The following is a 15,019-nucleotide window of genomic DNA, read 5'->3' on the forward strand; positions in this document are numbered from 1 at the left end:
GACTACTCAAAACCCACCAACAACCCCTGAAAACTAGGCCAAAACATAGCCCCTGATATGCCTACATCTTATTTCAGACAGCCTCCAGTAGTCTGGGCAAGATGTAGGCAAGATGTAAGCTGAATGATTTAGCAGCTTGCTTAGTTCAAATTGACAGATTCATTTATTTAACATGAATAGCAAGACGATGTTGAGGTAGGAAGTGCTTCTGTTGCCCAGTAGCCTGCTGGAATAGGCTACTGAGGATGGGGTCGTAATTTCAATCAATGAATGAAATATTAATAACATGGATATGAACTGAATAGGCCCATGCTTGTCAACAACAGCCAGGTTATTTCTTTACCTGTAGCCTAATCTGGCTGACTGTTACCTTCAATCTAATGCATTCTAACATCTGATCAGCAATTGAGATAGAACTGTGACCATGGTGACACTTTAACTTCCAATTGAATTAACTAAACACGGCCATTATTAATTACATAATAACACAAGGCTACAACAACAATAAACTGAAGTTAAAGGCTATTTATTACATCTGTTTGCCAGCTCCAGGTTGGCTACACAAGTGGCACAAAATGATTTGCAACGACTCCAGTCATTTCAACATATTTATAGTATAAAATGGTAGACTACAGTATCCTACACAGGCATAACAATCAATAGGCTACTTGATGGCCAACAGATCTATCATTCTCCACATTTAATGTCAGTTTCATTGTGGAGTTTTTCTCATAACAGAAGCACATGTTGGAGTTCCATAACTTCCATTTTCAAAATGTCAAATTTCCACTCGCGAAACCAAAGAACTGAGTGTAAAAACCTTCGCATGATATGGTTTTCCATAAGCAAAGTCGACATTAACCCATATGAAAATGCATCAAATTCCCTTTCAGGATCCATATTTTGGTATTTTTAAGGGAAATGATGAAGACAGCTGTCTGTTGAAACGTTGGTCATCAGGTTATTACATTATTTCATCTGAGCTCATAGAGTGAGACTCTCCTTTTCTTTTACAAGTGTTCTACTCTGTTACCCAGCACCTCTCCTAAACAGGTGTTCTCCTCTGTTACCCAGCACCTCTCCTAAACAGGTGTTCTACTCTGTTAGCCAGCACCTCTCCTAAACAGGTGTTCTCCTCTGTTACCCAGCACCTCTCCTAAACAGGTGTTCTACTCTGTTAGCCAGCACCTCTCCTAAACATGTGTTCTACTCTGCTAGCCAGCACCTCTCCTAAACAGGTGTTCTACTCTGCTACCCAGCACCTCTCCTAAACAGGTGTTCTACTCTGCTAGCCAGCACCTCTCCTAAACAGGTGTTCTACTCTGCTAGCCAGCACCTCTCCTAAACAGGTGTTCTACTCTGCTAGCCAGCACCTCTCCTAAACAGGTGTTCTACTCTGTCAGCCAGCACCTCTCCTAAACAGGTGTTCTACTCTGTTAGCCAGCACCTCTCCTAAACAGGTGTTCTACTCTGCTACCCAGCACCTCTCCTAAACAGGTGTTCTACTCTGCTACCCAGCACCTCTCCTAAACAGGTGTTCTCCTCTGTTACCCAGCACCTCTCCTAAACAGGTGTGCGTTTCTTTCGCCTCCAGTTTAAGGTAAAGGACACCTGACTATATTTAAAGCCTTTTGGAATCCACATTTTCCACTAAATAAGAAGTGATATTTCCTGGGGCCAGAAAAGGCTCTGCATGGTAGGAATGGCCCAGCAGCACTCCAACACTAGTTTGGTGAATTCCAAATGTTCCCTTTATTCTAGATTATTAACCTGAAATACTCACTTTACTTTCAAACTGCGTTGTAGTTTAGAGATTAAACTATGAGCTGCTCTGTCATCTCACAATGGCCCCTGTACAGATACTTTGTTATTTTCAGTTTCAACTGCAGTCATGGCCTCACCCCTTTATATACCAATAGTAACCAGAGGGTGGCGCTAACAGTCAGTTGCATGTGATTGCAGTAACTTTTTTTATAGTCCTTCTTCAAGACATCTCTTACATTATTTTAGCTAAACTTATAATTTACTCGAAACCAGGTTTAGTTGTGTTTTTTCTCTCCAAAAAACGATTTACTGTAGGCCTATAATAATTGTTAACAGTCCTCAAATAAACTGTCTTAAAATATCTGATGATTAGTTGAATCAGGTGTGTAAGTCCTGGGCAAGAACAAAAGGATTGAGAAACCCTGAGATAAACATCAAACCATATCATTGAAAAGCTCCTGCACCATCTTCACCAGACGTTTTGCTGATAACAAAACCCAAGAACAAAACCCAAGACCTGAGCATGTGTAAAAACCAGTTTAGCATTAATATGTTTTATGGAATAAGGGTTGTAAAATAGGTGTCTCCATAATGACAATGATAGTCCTCTTTCTAGAACCTCACTCTCGGCTTGGTTGAGCCCAATGGGACATTGCTGGTCAAGACCTTAAATTGGTTGTGAAGTAGTATGGACATATTGATGGAACAAGGACACTAAACTGGTGGTTAGACAGGGTAGATCCAAGAGCAGGCCTCTGCTGTATAGTGATTAAACCAGCAGATAAGGGGGCTCAGATTGTTTTAATGGATAAAGTGAATATCTTCTTGAAGCCAATAGACAATAGGATAATTGTAAACACTATGTTCCATTGTCCCACTCAACACAACCGGAAAACACAAAGATTAATCCAGGAGATAGTGAGTAAACTATATGAGGATAAGTACATTACAGATAAACAGATGGTCTATCTTTTTGGGGCAGATTCTCCAAGGCATAGGCAGTTTTACTTACTGCCTAAAATACATATCTCCTGAGACGTTGGCGGTTCCCTACGGCTGACCAATAGTAAGTGATTGTGTCTCAGAATCTTACTGTATTGCTGATTATATTGACTTTTATATCAACCCTCTATCCCAGAAACACCCCAGGTATGTTAAGGATAGTTATGAATGCAGGGTTTATTACTATTGTATTACTCTTTATATTAACTTAGCTACTGACTTGTTCTATTGTTGTTGTCAAGAGGTTAACCTGCTAGTCAGCATTTCATTGCACCGTTAACTCCATGTATATGACAAATAAACAGACTTGAACTTAGAAGGGAAGGGGGAGGGCAGCCAGAAAGGGAGGGGAAAAGATGGCCAGCTAAATTACAGTATGTGTCCTCAAATGTTATGTCATCTAAACATCTCACATTAGCTGGAAGAACTGACAAATGAAATGAATCATAGAGGTCTTATAACTTATTCCATTCTACAGGTCCATTGTTTTGTCTCCTGTCTCTTTATATTCATATACCCTGGGGGCCATGTAGCACATAGTGTTTAACATGATCCTATTGTCTATTGGTTTCAAGAAGATATTCACTTTATCCATTACAACAATCTGAGCCCCCTTATCTGCTGGTTTAATCACTATATTCTGATTGATGTTCAATGTTTTTAGTTGATTTGTAAGGTTAAACGGATGTACAGGTCTGGTTCTGAATTGTGAAAAGGAGACCACATCCCAACCTATAAGAGTCTGTATAGTTTATGATAAACTGGGTTATTATTTTTACATTGTTTAGTTGATATTGTGATGTAATAAAATGTGTAATTAGAGGGGGAGGGGCTTACCTCATTTGTCTGAGTCTCAAGATTCCCTGTGTCTACATTGATTGGTTGGGGTGTATTGGTGGCCCTGATAAGAGCCTGTCTTCATTTCCTACATAGACAATGGACAGTATCATTGAGGACTACTTCCAGCGTGGATTCACCAACAACGAAATGTTATTATTGGAGGAATCACTCAACATAACAATACGTCTTCAGACAGAAGGAGTTCTAAGTAGGAATCATCTCTGGTGGGTTAAAAACAGAACAGATGAAGCAGAGGTGCTCTCCTTCATACACCAGCAGCTTCAAACATCAGGTCGACAACATGGCTACCGCTGGACGCACCAGAAATGTTGGATGGCCGGAATAGTTACCGACAGGGAAACTGTCCGTCAACTTCTGTGCCTTCAGGATGGTCAGGGTGTCAACCTGCGAGCAAGAAATGGCCTGAGAAACCGCCTTATGTTTGGCATGTGGGTGGTTACGACAAGTTAAAACCTTATGGAATATGTACCAGTGGATGCATCGACGGGTTTTCACCTAAAATGATATGGCTAGAAGGCTACGAGACAAACAATGACAAACAATGACCCTGGGGTCGTCTCTGGGTCGTCTCTGGGTTGTCTCTGGGTATTTAATGGACGCTGTGAATGACAGAAACGGATACAGCTATAGATTGAGGCTTGATCATGGAACTGAAAACACCCATATTGCAGAGATTCAAAAATGTCTGCGTCACTCTTTGGATGAGGCTGGAACAGACTGCGTCACTTTGGGCCCCAACACTGGAAGTCAAAGAATTGAGCGTTGGTGGCTCACTCTGAGAAGTCAATGTTGAGAGTTTTGGATGGACTATTTTTGACCAGCTCAGAGGAGAAGGACACTCTGCAGAATCTCTCCTGGACAAATCTCTAATCCAGTTTTGTTTCCAAAACACAATACAGGTAATATCATCTCTCAGTTAGTTGAGTAGTCTGGTTCATATAGTTAGTTCAGTAGTCTGGTTCATATAGTTAGTTGAGTAGTCTGGTTCATATAGTTAGTTCAGTAGTCTGGTTCATATAGTTAGTTGAGTAGTCTGGTTCATATAGTTAGTTCAGTAGTCTGGTTCATATAGTTAGTTCAGTAGTCTGGTTCATATAGTTAGTTCAGTAGTCTGGTTCATATAGTTAGTTCAGTAGTCTGGTTCATATAGTTAGTTCAGTAGTCTGGTTCATATAGTTAGTTGAGTAGTCTGGTTCATATAGTTAGTTGAGTAGTCTGGTTCATATAGTTAGTTGAGTAGTCTGGTTCATATAGTTAGTTCAGTAGTCTGGTTCATATAGTTAGTTCAGTAGTCTGGTTCATATAGTTAGTTCAGTAGTCTGGTTCATATAGTTAGTTCAGTAGTCTGGTTCATATAGTTAGTTCAGTAGTCTGGTTCATATAGTTAGTTCAGTAGTCTGGTTCATATAGTTAGTTCAGTAGTCTGGTTCATATAGTTAGTTCAGTAGTCTGGTTCATATAGTTAGTTGAGTAGTCTGGTTCATATAGTTAGTTCAGTAGTCTGGTTCATATAGTTAGTTCAGTAGTCTGGTTCATATAGTTAGTTGAGTAGTCTGGTTCATATAGTTAGTTCAGTAGTCTGGTTCATATAGTTAGTTCAGTGGTCTGGTTCATATAGTTAGTTGAGTAGTCTGGTTCATATAGTTAGTTCAGTAGTCTGGTTCATATAGTTAGTTCAGTAGTCTGGTTCATATAGTTAGTTCAGTAGTCTGGTTCATATAGTTAGTTCAGTAGTCTGGTTCATAACTCTAAGACAGATGTGCCTCAGCTCACCTGTGTGTTTATATGTGTGTGTGTGTATGTGTGTTTGTGAGTGTGTGTGTGTGGGGGGGGGGGGGGGACACAGGTGAGAGCTCCAGCCTCTAGCCCAGCCAGACTAGAAAACACTCATCTGAAATTGGACAATAAACTACAGTTTGTAATGAAATACTGGAATGTGTCTTTACCAGTTACTGCCACATCACTGAGCTTTCTACATCTGAATGAGTTTTCTACAGAGATGAAGCACAGTGGTCAAACAGCAGTGTTGACACTGTGACTATGGTGGGGCTGTTAAGCATGAAACACACTGAGAATCTCACTGCCGATATACTGCCGATGAGTACTTACTTTACATTACTGACTTTATTGTCCCCATGTGGACATTTTGTTGCACTATCATGCACATTTTTAAAGTGGCGTTTATACAGTAGACAACAAATTGACAATACAAAATTCATAACAGTTACATACAGTATATATCAATGAAAGAGACTAGCCTGCTGGCCTTACTGGTGGATAGGAACATTAGCCCAAGCTGTTTAGGAGGGATATCACACCTGGCACAAATGTTTGTCTAGTTCTGTTTTTCCTGCCGGGTGGTGCCCTATACCTGCACCCAGAGGGGAGTAGTTCAAAGTTCAGGTACGGGGGTGGCTTGGGTCTAAAATGTTTTTGTGAGCCTAGTTAGTGCAATGTCCTTAGCTAGCTAGCTATGTTGTGCTAGCTAGCGAATATGCTAACATTAACTAGTTAGCTAAACATTTGGCTATGGGCTGGCACTGGCAATATGGGATTATGGAGAGTGCCTTAAATTGTTTCTTCATCATCTTGCTAGGTAGTTATCTAGTAGTGGCCATCTGGCTAGTATCAACAAGGGCTTTGTACAAAATAACGACATTAGCGCAGATAACTTGGAATCTAGACCATAAGCAATACGCACATATATGCATTGCCAAACAACGCTACTACCACCTTCTGGTTTGGAGTATTTTAACAAGGCTGAGTGGCTGACGACTTCCAAGGTCTTTGCTGTGTGAACAAATACAGTGTGAAAACATTAGTGAATACATATATATATGTATTCACTAACTGTAAGTCGCTCTGGATAAGAGCGTCTGCTAAATGATTAAAATGTAAATGTAAATGAACACATAAGAGATTGACTGCCGACACTGTTCAGAGGTGCTAAGTACTAAATAAAGGTGAAATAAAAATAAATAAAAAAATGTCGGCAGGCAAACGTTTGACAATCCAACCGGTGTGTCTGAGCTTTTAGAGGAGGGGAGACACCCTTCTGTGCGTCTGTCACAGCTGAAGACTAACACAGAGGAAGAGGGCTGTTGGTCTGAGAGGAGGAGTGAAAAGGAAGGTAGGGGGAGAGATCAGGGCCTAAAGTGCTTAACAGTCCAGAGAGAGGAGTGTGAGAAAGCCATCAAGGAGACCACACCTCTGTTAAAATGAAGAAGCACCAGTAACTACAACCACAACCCCCTCTGCTTCCTCCCCTGGCCCCTCTCTACTATCCCCTCATTACCACTGGTGGTCCTGGAGGTAGAGCTCAGTGTTGCCAGATTGGGTAGTTTCACACCTAAAAGAAATGCGATGCAAGAAACATACAAATCCCGCCCACCCAGCTCACAGAGAAATCTGTTAAAATGTGGCTACTTTTTAGTGGATTGGGCAGGATTTTGGTTCTGATTGTGCTAGAAAGTGGCAATAGAATCTGGCAACACTGGTAGAGCTATACCGGCCTTGGGGTGGGGAAGAAAGCCTCCGAGCAGCCTCCAAGTATGCTTTTATATTTTCCTTTAAGTGGAAAACATCAGATTTGTTCATGTTTAGCCTCTGGAAGACTATACATAGACTGAAAACTCAGAATGGATCCTGCTGAACAACTAGCAGTGAGTAATGATAGGATGTGTCAACAGAACACTGAGGGATAGAGAGCAACTGGACATGCCTAGCTCTGGAACACAGTCCTAGTGGTGCTAGGCTTCTTCACCGGTTTATTTAGCTCTTAATGAAAGAAGAGAAAAGACAACGGAGGGAAAGACAAACAGAGAGGAAAGAGAAGGGGAAGCTGCTGGTACTTTGGGAGACGATGATGAGTTTGCTGAGGTGCCAAGATAATTCACTGTAGAACAGTAGAGGACTCCCACATACTCCCGCATAACTGACAGATCTCTGCTGCTAAGAGAGGCCCACACTCTCATACAGAGAGTACACACATAGAGCGTGATTTACCATTTGGAGTCATGCACCGTATACCCTGACTGCACATGTACATATGCACGCACGCACACACACACGCACACACACAGACAGAACTGATTTACTGGCTCCCTGAAGGCCTGATAAAACACTGTCTGCATGACCTCACTTCCTGTTGCTGCAGCCAGCGGGAGGATGGATAGACATTAACCCGCTGAGTGGTAGAGGAGATGAGGACACATACACACACATTTCCACTCAGGGTGTTTTACTGGCTGGGAATCTGCCCCCCTGACCTTTCCCGTGTCATGCTTTAGGGGAGGTGGTCTGATCCTGACCTGTGACCCCCACATTGGCCCTCGAACAAATTAAATCAATTTGTCCTTGGGGGTTAATAATGTTTTCCATCCTATCTATCTATATACAAGTTATAAAACTGAACCTCAACTCTCAGTCTCAATTACAGTTCCAGCAAGTTTAAGAGTGATGTCTGACGTGATGACATCATGAGGTTTTCCAACTTCTATCCCTCGTCGCTTAAATCATCCTTCAATTTGAATTCATCTTAAATAATTGTTTGCCCGCTGATGTCTGCCTTTAAATTATAGTATGGCTATATAGGAAATGCCTTTTTGGAAGTGAACCCCATCACTCAAGCTTGTGGCGTAAAGCGAGTTTTAGAAGATACATTTTCAGTGGACAACTTTCTTCTTTAATCGGTGCAATGTGCCGAGGAGTGAGGAAATACCTGGCCACAATTCCTGGCAAGCCCTGGGAGAATCTACTTCCATATGGACCATGACTTCAGATCAGTCCTTAGCAAAGCTGCACTGTTGAAAATGGTCAGACGGTAATTACTACGAATGGCTTCTTCAAACAGGTAAGATGACAGAGGTACCGGGAGTCCAAGGCCAGACTCAGCGAGATGACGGAGCACGTGGCACCCTATTCACATTGAACTACTTTTGACCAGTGCATTATATAGAGAATAGGGGGTTGTAGGAGCTATTCATCATGTTTGTGTTCTATTGATTTAATCCCTATATTTACCTGTTTAGCACCTGACTGCCCCGCTGATTTACATTTCCCCCCCATTGAATATATAAAAGGCTGCCAGGTGAATGAGAAAATTAGCTGCAATTTTTAAAGGAACCAGTTGACTTTGTCTTTTAGCTAGCTAGGTCTTTTAAATTTGCAAAAATAAAAATAAAAAGACACAATTGATGAAGGACGATGATTATGAAGACTAAATACATAAAATGTAAATGTTTGAGGACAGGGTTTTGTTCTTTCTGGATTCCACTAGAATGACGCTATTAGAGATCTCGCACATGAAGCCCTACCTAGACTGCAAGTGCCGGCATTTTTTCCTCTGGTCTAAAATAAAATATCGCAATGCCCCAGGGCAGTGATTGGGGACATTGCCCTGTGTAGGGTGGCGTCTTTCGGATGGGATGTTAAATGGGTGTCCTGACTCTCTGTGGTCACTAAAGATCCCATGGCACTTATTGTAAGAGTAGGGGTGTTAACCCCGGTGTCCTGGCTAAATTCCCAATCTGGACCCTCATACAATCATGGACACCTAATTAATAATAATAATATGCCATTTATCAGACGCTTTTATCCAAAGCGACTTACAGTCATGCGTGCATACATTTTTTTGTGTATTGGTGGTCCCGGGGATCGAACCCACTACCTTGGCGTTACAAGCGCCGTGCTCTACCAGCTGAGCTACAGAGGACCACATCCCCTGCTTCCAATTGGCTCATTCATCCCGCCTCCTCTCCCCTGTAACTATTCCCCAAGTCGTTGCTGTAAATTAGAATGTGTTCTCAGTCAACTTACCTGGTAAAATAAGGGTCAAATAAAAAATACATTAAAATTGTGTGGGTGGGAACTAGTGTGCCTGAGAGCACAGACAATTTTCAACCGTTTCATATCGTACTCTTTCTGTTAGTGACAATGATTTAAGAAAATAACGAAAATAAATGGACTAAAATTATTGGATTTCTCTCTTTTATTGGATTGTGTGCAATGGAATTATCCCCAGGTCACTAGTAAGTGGCATCAATAACTTTTTGTATTTGCCACTACAAACTGGTGAGATGACAGAGAGGTACCGGGAGGCCCAGGTCAAGGCCAGACTCAGTGTAATAATTGATGGAGGAGTGGGAGCAGGAGAGGTGGCCAGAGAGGTGTCCAGAGAGGGATGGATGAGAGGGGGCAGGAGAGTGGGCCAGAGAGGGATGGAGGAGAGGGGGCAGGAGAATAGGCCAGAGAGGGATGGAGGAGAGGGATGGAGGAGTGGGAGCAGGAGAGGTGGCCAGAGAGGGATGGAGGAGAGGGGCCAGGAGAGTGGGCCAGAGAGGGATGGAGGAGAGGGGGCAGGAGAGGTGGCCAGAGAGGGATGGAGGAGAGGGGGCAGGAGAGTGTGCCAGAGAGGGATGGAGGAGTGGGAGCAGGAGAGGTGGCCAGAGACGGATGGAGGAGAGGGGGCAGGAGACAGCCACTGATGGGGGATGAGGGGGTAAGAGCAGTGTTGCTCATCGGAGGCGTGTACCACTGACACATACACACACACACCAGAGTAGGCTGGTAGGAGGAGCTATAGGAGGATGGGCATATTGGAATGGCTGGAATGGAATAAATTGAACGGTATCAAACACATCAAACATATGGAAACTCTTCCATTTATTCCATTCCAGCCATTACAATGAGCCTGTCCTCCTATACCTCCTCCCACCAGCCTCCTCTGACACACACGTATACATAAACACACTAGGCATTCATGCACCTAAGGGTATTCTGTTGATGCCTCTCTCTCTCTCTCGTTGCATCCAATGGCAGTGTACGCGATAAGCTAATGCAAGGAGCTGCTTGTGGATTTGCCATCTCTAACGCAGTTCCACCTCCGATTTGATAGAATCTAGCCCTTCACATTGCATTATCCAGTAACCACATCAACCTTTAATCCACATCTTATACTTTTCTCATATGTTGTGTGTTCTTTCTTCCATATGGGAATGAATGCTGACAAATAAATGCTCATATTATTTTATTGATGAAGTATTCCACTAAATGAAAGAAGATAGAAATGAACTTTTGACCAATGCTAGCTGATAATATTTACTCTTCCATATGCGTTGTGTTCTTACATCTTCTTCAGTATGAGGTCTGGGATGTACACCATGTGATTTTCTTTGCCATATGCCTTTTTCAACAGCTTTTCTCTTTCTTTCTCCCTCTGTTTCTTTTCGTTATAGTTCCTTGCCACCTCGTCCAGGTGGGCTTTCACCCTCTCCTTATTCTTCCTCACTTCTTCCTTACTCTCTGCTTTTCTAGCTCTGAGCAGTTCTTTTACTTTGTTCTTCTCCAACAAGTCTCTTTCTTTCCTCTCCTTTTTCTCCTGCTTTGCCCTGACTCTCTGGGCGCGTTTAGTTTCCATCTGAAAGAGAAAGTCCATACATGTTGGTCAGTGATCTGAAATATTATTATTACTCCTTCTCTAGCATGCAGTCAACTTAATCTGTTGAATCTGATAGTATAACCATTAGGAGGTGACTTATGACCTCCCTGAACTGTGACTGGTTAAATGGAGTACTGTACCTGTGCCTGCTCTTGCTCTCTGAACCTCAGGACAGTCTGCATCTGGTACAGCTTTATGTACGCCTCCTTCATCCTCTCCACCACATCCCTCTTCTCTATTGCCCATCTCTCTTTGTCCCTTTGCATTTTCTCAATTTCACTACTCTTTCTCTCCCGCTCCTCTGTAATCTTCCAGTTCTCCTTCTCCATCTCTCTCTTTTCCATCTCCCATCCCTTCTTCTCTTGTCCATTCAGGCACAGAATCCTCATCTTTACTCTTTCCAGAGCCTCTATCGCTCTCTCCTTCTCTCTCAGCTCAATTATCCACTCCTCTGCTGCCTGCGTGCTCCTCCTCTTAATCTCCTCCTTCTCCTTCATCCATCTTTCCCCCCGTTGATCCAAGAGGCTTCATAGGCCAGCCTTGGCCTTGGCCCATCTCCCCCTGTCCTCCTTCCAGGCTACTAGGGTCTGATTCCTCTCCTGGTCTGCTTTGGCCAAAGCTGTCTCCAAACCATTTCTTATGAGGTTCAATCCATTCCTCTCTCTCACCCTCTCCTTCCCCACCCTTTCATTCTCAGCTAACAGTCTCTTCTTGTTCTCCACTGTCACCTTCCATAACTTGGCCAAGGACATCTTCACCTTTGATATCTTGTCCACCATTGTTTGTTTGTCGGTCGCTGCGCTTTCTCTCTGTTTGTCCGACACCTCTCTCACCCTTTCATTCTCAGCTGACAGCCTCGTGTTCTCCACGGTCAACTTCCCTATCTTGGCCAAGTGCAGTATGTTCTGCACCTTCAGCTTTGCAATCTTGAGCTCCATATTTTTTCTGTCTGACACTGCGCTTTCTCTCTGTTTCTCAAACAACTCTCTCTCCAGCTTCCATTGGTAGCAGTTTACCTCAATAGAAGCCTCAGTCTCCCTTATCTGTCTCAGCAACTCTTCAATTAGCCTTTCTCTTTCTTGCTCTGGTTCCACCCTCACCTTGTTGACTTCCTCCAACACCTCTCTCTGCAGCTTCCACCGGTAGTGGTCTACCTTGTTACAAGTCTCAATCTCCTTTCTCATTCTCAGCAGCCCCTCCATTTCTCTTTGTCTTTCTATCTCTCGTTCCCCCCTCATCTTGTTGCCTTTCTCCATCTCCTCGCTTTCAGTCATCTCTTTCTCCATCTCAATGACTTCTCTCTGCATCAATATGTATGGAGAAACATGTATTCCTTATTTTTTTTATTTTGTGTGAATCTTTTCCATGTCATTTTCTTAAAACTGTCTGGCCATGCCAGTTTTCCAACTTCAGTTACCTTCAGGCTAACTGGTATAATTTATTAAATGGTAATAAGTAGGCCTACCTTCACTGATTTCCTTAGAAGTCAAACACTTTTACACATTATTATGTTCTAACTCACCTCTCCTCCGCGATGTCTGTCCACTTATGAAGATTTAAAAAGATATACACTTGAGTAGTTATGGTGTGGTGAATGGATATGCTGGTTGTTTTCTTTGGTTTGGAACTTGTTGTAGCCAAGTTCTAATTCCAAATTCTATGGTTGTAGCCTAGCTTAATTGTTGAGTCATAATGAGATTGGAATGTTGGCTTGAATTCTGTATTATGGACAAAATCTCAGAATTCTGAAGATTTTAGAATTATATTTAAAAATTATTGTTTGTCATACATTCTATATACATCATTCTAGCCCTTGGATGCTCTCTCAGAGTTATAAGTCTTATATTCTCAGCCCAAACGAAATTTGGTCTATTTCAAAAATATTCAAAATAACGATTACTTTGTAAGTATTGGTTGTCATGGTGCCGTGAGGAAGCCTAGGCAGAGAGCTCTGTTAATATGTGACCGACCCCCCCCCCCACACACACACACACACACACACTCACTTAAAGACCTTGAAGTTTGGTTTGGAAACAACATCACTATTTGTCCTGGCAATGAAGGTCTGTCTTCTGGAACACTCATGAAAAAAGAGAATGGTTTTCGTTTAAGTTGTCCACTTTAAAAACCCTTCAGCTTCTTCTCGCTGAGTTGCTTGAGGACACGGTAGCGCTGTGGCGAGGAGGCACAAGATAGGTCCTTAAAATAACATAACTAAGGCTACTTAACACTGTAGAAACTCTGGAATCACACTTTGTTGGCATAAAGACACCCACAATCTCTCCTTCTATCTCGGTACACTCTGTGTTGCACCAACGAGTGTTCAGTCCTTGCACACCATATAATGGAGGGTGTCATTCCAAAATACCCCTTCGCTGCATTGAACCTGCTAATTACCGAGACAGTTGAACGTTAAAATGATTGAGAATGACTTTCACCACTAAATAAACTTCCACAGTTTGACAAAGACACATCAGGGGAAAACAGCTACTCGTATTAAAAACCTTTCATTATGGCGATAGCTATTTGCTGCAGTGACTGAGAGCCAATTGAGGCCCAGTATTCTCAGTGCTTCTGGGGCCTGTGCAGTGCAGGTGAATGGTGTGCGTGTGTGTATGTGTGAAATGTAGGATTGTCTGAGCACAAACAGAGCTACTTATTTTACATTTAAGTCATTTAGCAGACGCTCTTATCCAGAGCGACTTACAGTTAGTGCATACATTATTATTATTATTATTTTTAATACCCCCCGTGGGAATCGAACCCACAACCCTGCTCTACAAACTGAGCTACATCCCCTGCCGGCCATTCCCTCCCCTACCCTAGACGACGCTGGGCCAATTGTGCGCCGCCCCATGGGTCTCCCGGTCGCGGCCGGCTACGACAGAGCCTGGATTCGAACCAGGATCTCTAGTGGCACAGCTAGGACTGCGATGCTGTGCCTTAGACCACTGCACCACTCGGGAGACTTTTGGCAACGCATGAAGCAGAGTTAGCAAACAGCTTGAGTGATGAATGACAGGCTGCTAGGAGAGGCAGAGAACCCAAAGATCCTTCCTCACTCACACTCCCAGAAAAAGCTTTTGAGTTGCTGTGGATCCAGTGGTTTGTGTGTGTGTGTGTGTGTGTGTGTGTGTGTGTGTGTGTGTGTGTGTGTGTGTGTGTGTGTGTGTGTGTGTGTCCAGTGTGTGTGTGTGTGTGTGAGTCCAGTGTGTTTCCTGTGTGTGTGTGTGTCCAGTGTGTATATGTGTGTGTGTCCGGTGTGTGTGTGTGTGTATCCTGTGTGTATGTGTGTGTGTGTCCATTGTGTGTGTCCAGTGTGTGTGTGTGTGTGTGTGTGCAGTGTGTGTGTCCAGTGTGTGTGTCGTGTTTGTGTCCTGTGTGTGTGTGTGTCCAGTGTGTGTGTGTGTGTGTGTGTGTCCAGTGTGTGTGTGTGTCCAGTATGTGTGTGTGTGTGTGTGTGTGTGTCCAGTGTGTATGTGTGTGTGTGTCCAGTGTGTGTGTATATGTGTGTTTGTCCGGTGTGTGTTTGTGTGTGTGTGTGTGTGTGTGTGTCTAGTGTGTGTGTGTCCAGGGTGAGTGTGTGTTCAGTTTGTGGAAACACAAACACACACACACACACACACTGGACACACACACACACTGGACACACACACACACTGGACACACACACAAACGCACTGGACACACACACAGGACACACTCACACACTAGACACACACACTGGACACACACACTGCACACACACACTGCACACACACACACACACACACATACACACACACCAGAGACACACACACACACACACACACACACACTGGACACACACTGGACACACACAGGACACACACACACACAGGTCACACACACACTGGACACACACACACACAGAAACACACACACACACACACACACAGGACACACACACACACACACACACACACAAGACACACA

Source organism: Coregonus lavaretus (assembly GCF_964263955.1).
Source record: "Coregonus lavaretus genome assembly, contig: HAP1_SCAFFOLD_1096, whole genome shotgun sequence".
In the NCBI taxonomy this organism is placed as follows: Eukaryota; Metazoa; Chordata; class Actinopteri; order Salmoniformes; family Salmonidae; genus Coregonus; species Coregonus lavaretus.